Here is a 3,682-nt window from a genome sequence, read left to right on the forward strand (position 1 = left end):
CTATTTTTAAGAAAAGTGTGAAATCTTATAGGGGGTGGGCATCGGTGACGGGAATCATCTTGTTTTAGCAAAATATGGAATCTAAGAGTCCATCGCAAGAGCTTAAAGGAAGGGCGTCTTTGCAGAAGTGGTGGGACCTAGCACGTGTTCCATTATTTATCAGTCAGTGACAAACGGGGGAAACGGCCAGCGAAGTGGGGTGGCTTGTTTCAGAAACTCTGATTAGGGGGGATACGCTTTATCATAGTTAATCTTCAGATCTTCATTAATGCGTTTCTAGACTGACGAGCTATGCTGTGTTGTCTTTGTGTGAAATCCCAGATCCATTTGGCCGCTTGCTTCTTGGTACAGCCTTTATTTCTAAAGGTGATGAGGTTAATATTTCTAGAAATAATGACTTAGCTCTTAACGAATTTAAAACGTTTCGCCAAAAATGTCATTCTGTGTGGTACGGTTGAATGCCCCCAGGCCAGCTCTAGGCAAAACTGAGAAATAGGCCAAGTTTATTTTCAACTTCCTTGACTGCCTCCCAGAGTGGCCACTTCCTGTCCTTCTCAGTGCCACCTGCCTCCTCCTTTGTCCCCTCACTCCCAGGAAACCCCCTCCTCCATTTCTGACAATATCCTTCTAATGCTCTTGGTGTTTCTTTCTTTTTTTTTCTGATAATGAAGGAATGATCTGGAAACCTCACTCATACTAAGATACTAGTGACTTCTTATATTGCCCTTTTCAGGGTTATTTGCATTTTTAAAGGATCTTCATCCATCCCCACAGATGGAATCTTTGATGGCCAGTGTTCTGTCACTGGTAAGAAGGATGTTCTGTCAGGGCACGTTTCACCTCTTGCAACCTTTTTATTTAGCCCAATTCATGGTTAGTTAGTGGTTAATCTCTGAGTGGTTTGGCTTTTTCCAGACCAAAAGAGAACCCCTATTAAATATAAAAAATGATCAGGCTCCCAGCATGATTCTGGGGGTACTTTCTGTAAAGGTTAGTTGACAAGCAGAGGAGGTGACATAATGGAGTAGCCGTAGAGCATGCTGGAGTCAGATTGCCTGGCTTGAACTTCTTTCTAGCTGTGTGACCTTGGGCAAGTCACTTGACCTCTCTCAGTTTTCTCATTTATAAAATAGGCGCAGTAATGGTAATGTACTTTGTTGGGTGGTTGTGAGGATTAAGTAAGTTAATGTGTAATGTTTGGGAAGCACTTGGCATGTGGTAAACATTCCATGAATGGTATCCGATGATGATGGTGATGATGTCTGCACAGACATTTGGAAAGCAGAGGAGTATATTTGTGCAAGACCTATTAACTTTTCAGCCATGATTTTCTGTGTTCATTTGGATTCCTGAATGACTTGCAGTAACCCCCACCTGCCCAGGGGTCTACAGCCACCCTTGGAGTTTGGAATGAAAGCCACACCCTCACTGTCCATGTTCTTCAGAGATAAGGAAAGGCTGAGGCAGTCAGGCTAGAGGGGGATTAGACTTTGGAGCTCCCAGAGTTCCAAAACCCGGGAGTTCCATGAGACTTATTCATCTTTCAGTTAAGACTCGGTTTATTTCCCTTGTGTTCATGGAGGGAAGCGGGTTTCTTTTACTTTATGAGTCATGGTTCTGTGCCGTCATTTTGGGAAGGGCCTCAGGCCCCTCAACAGTGTTATCACTTGTACAATTACCTTGAGCAAAGGCGCACAGAGAACCGCATTTCCCTTTTAATGTAGTTACAAATGTCGCGTCACTCGGAGATTTAAGAGCGCGATTGGGAATTCCATCTGCTATACAAAAGGGGTATAATTAGAGCGGGACTCTGGGGGCAACCCTCACAAGTTATTGTAACTGGGGAAGGTGAAGCAGGGAACTGGTTTGCTTGGTCTGGATCAGAGGGGTATCACCTTCTAAGCTGCCCGGCGCGCTGGCTTGCTTAAAATCATAGAACTGGCTTGCTTCCCTGGAATGACAAGGCCTGCACTCCAGAGAAATAGCGAGTTAGAGTTTTCATCCACCCACAGAACCCTTGCACTGGGGCCAGGGAGTGTGGTAGGAGAGACACTGCCCCTTGTCGTTTTTGATTTCTTCAAGACAGGCCAATAGAAACCAAGTCATTTGGAAAACTTGTTCCCTTAGGATTAGGCTCTGATCAGATCCTATGTCCATTGTAGAGGAGGCCTGTAGAATGACACTATGAATGAATGCATGCATGCATGCATGCTTGGCCAACTAAGCCCTTTGGAAGAACTTTCTGACATCACTTATGTCCTTAAGAAACATTTATTGCACCTCTTCCATGCAACAGACTCTCTATGCATAGACTTGCATGTCACATAGTCTCCTGCTCTCCAGCTGAGGAAACCAAAAAGGGCAAAAGATCGTGCATGTGTTTATCAGGATCTTCATGAACTTGATAGGAAGGGCATGTAACTCTGTCTGGGACAAAAGTAGAATCATGGATAATTCCCAAGAGCTGGTGAGGAAGGAAGAGGGTTACCTGGGCAAGTGGAAGGGACAAGAGCATGTGTGAAAGGAGGGGTCTGCTGCATTGCAGAACTTCCAACAGGGCTCACACAGGGTGTATGGGACCCTGGGGCTGGAGATGGAGGTAGGGGTCACACTGTCAAAGGACTCAGGCCGAGCAAAGGAGTATGGACTCTGGCCTGAATGCAGTGGTGTTGGGGTTGGGCAGGCAAGAATGAAAAGGTTTTCAGTGGGGATGTCACCTGACTGAATCTGCCTTTGACTAAGGCCAGAGCATGGAGCATGAATGGGGTGGGGGGAGGGAGTTTGAAACAGGGCAAACCATCAGGGCAAATCAAATCATCACTGGCAGTCATGCAGGTGAAGGGAAGGAGGCCTGCACAGAGGCAGAAGCAGAGGGCACGGAGAGTAGATGAGTCTGAAAGATATTTGGAGGTAGAATCTCCAGGATTTGGATGTGTAAGTGAGGCAGAGGGAGATGTCTGGGCCGTCTTCCAGGTTTCTCCCTTAGTTGATGGGGTGGACATAGATGGGGGTGTCACTCCTTGGGGACTGTTGAAGAGTAGGAGCTGGTTTGAGCAACAGAGATGAGGTGGGTGGAGGGCAGAAAAGGGTGATAATGATGCCAGTTCTGTAGAGTCCAGAAGAATCAGTCTTTTCCAGGAGAGGCAACTGCTCCTCACCCACCACCCCCGATGACTGTTGGGAAAATTGGGAAGTCTTTGGTACTTTAGCATTTTCTTTTCAGTCACTTTTCTCTCAGCAAGCATATTTATATATGGCATACAATACCACGCTAGGCACTCAAAGTGCAGTCATGAATAAGGTCCAGGTCTGTCCCCAAGGTGTTCACACCCTGGTCTCTTTCATATCCACTTTCCTTGGCCCACCCTATTTTGGGCTCACATCTCCTGGGTCCCACTCCCAAAGGGATCTTCTTCTTAGCTAATTATTACCTCCTTCCAAATACAGTGACTGATGATAAAGGTTTAGGGGATTTGGCTATTCTAAGTGGCCAGTCACTTTAACAGGAGATTCTGGAAGCCAAAGAACCCTTTATCAGAAATGATTAGCTCTGATAGTGGCGTTTCCCCATCATGCCAGACAGTGGGAGAGGTGGGTTTGGTCTATGAGTTCTTCTTGGTGCTTCAACAGGTGACCCTGCTCTGCCACCCTGGAAAGTCCTTCCAGTTGCAACCCCTGGCTC

Source organism: Galeopterus variegatus, unplaced genomic scaffold (assembly GCF_000696425.1).
Source record: "Galeopterus variegatus unplaced genomic scaffold, G_variegatus-3.0.2 Scaffold3130, whole genome shotgun sequence".
In the NCBI taxonomy this organism is placed as follows: domain Eukaryota; kingdom Metazoa; phylum Chordata; class Mammalia; order Dermoptera; family Cynocephalidae; genus Galeopterus; species Galeopterus variegatus.